At 52.7% G+C, this 514-nt stretch overlaps 1 protein-coding gene across 1 annotated transcript in view; it reads right to left on the bottom strand.

Moving 5' to 3' along the window:
• Window positions 1-514, bottom strand: part of MSX2 (msh homeobox 2) — a 44,458-nt gene that overhangs the window by 8,662 nt on the left and 35,282 nt on the right. The gene's annotated exons all lie outside the window — the stretch shown is intronic.

Raw genomic sequence — 514 nt, 5'->3', positions numbered from 1 at the left:
GGCCGGGCCGGGCGGGCTCGGCTGAGCGCCCGGTGCGATGAAACCGCCCGGTGTTCGGTGCGGGAAAGGGGCAGTGAGCACAACCACGCGTTATAATTGTCCTCTGTGTCACCCGACAATAGTTCCTATTTATCGCACCGGTGTCATCCACTCGTTAAGGCAGTGGATCATTGCATAATGCCAGCGCCTCCTCTCCCACCCGCCGAGGGTTGCTCTCTGCCTCTCTCCACGCAGGTATTGAATTTACGATCAGATATTTATTTCATTTGGCAAGAGGCGGGGGATAGCTGTGGCGGATCAGATGTCTTCCCGCTCAAAGGAGTGACCAGTTTTGCCCTTAAGGACCGAAAAAGATTTTTTGCTTTTTTTTTTTTTCCCCCCGAGGTAATAACTTTTTGAACAAACACAGGGGAAAGCTTCGGGGGAGGAAAGCGCTGTTAGAGAGTTTATATTCACGTGCAGAAAACTCGCGATCAAGAGGATCGGATGGAGACTCGGTTTTGGGAGGGTCGGG

This window comes from Egretta garzetta, unplaced genomic scaffold, assembly GCF_000687185.1.
Source record: "Egretta garzetta isolate BGI_Z169 unplaced genomic scaffold, ASM68718v1 scaffold209, whole genome shotgun sequence".
NCBI lineage: Eukaryota > Metazoa > Chordata > Aves > Pelecaniformes > Ardeidae > Egretta > Egretta garzetta.
Note: the sequence above shows the minus strand (reverse complement) of the source record. Positions and strands in the feature narration are given on the sequence as shown.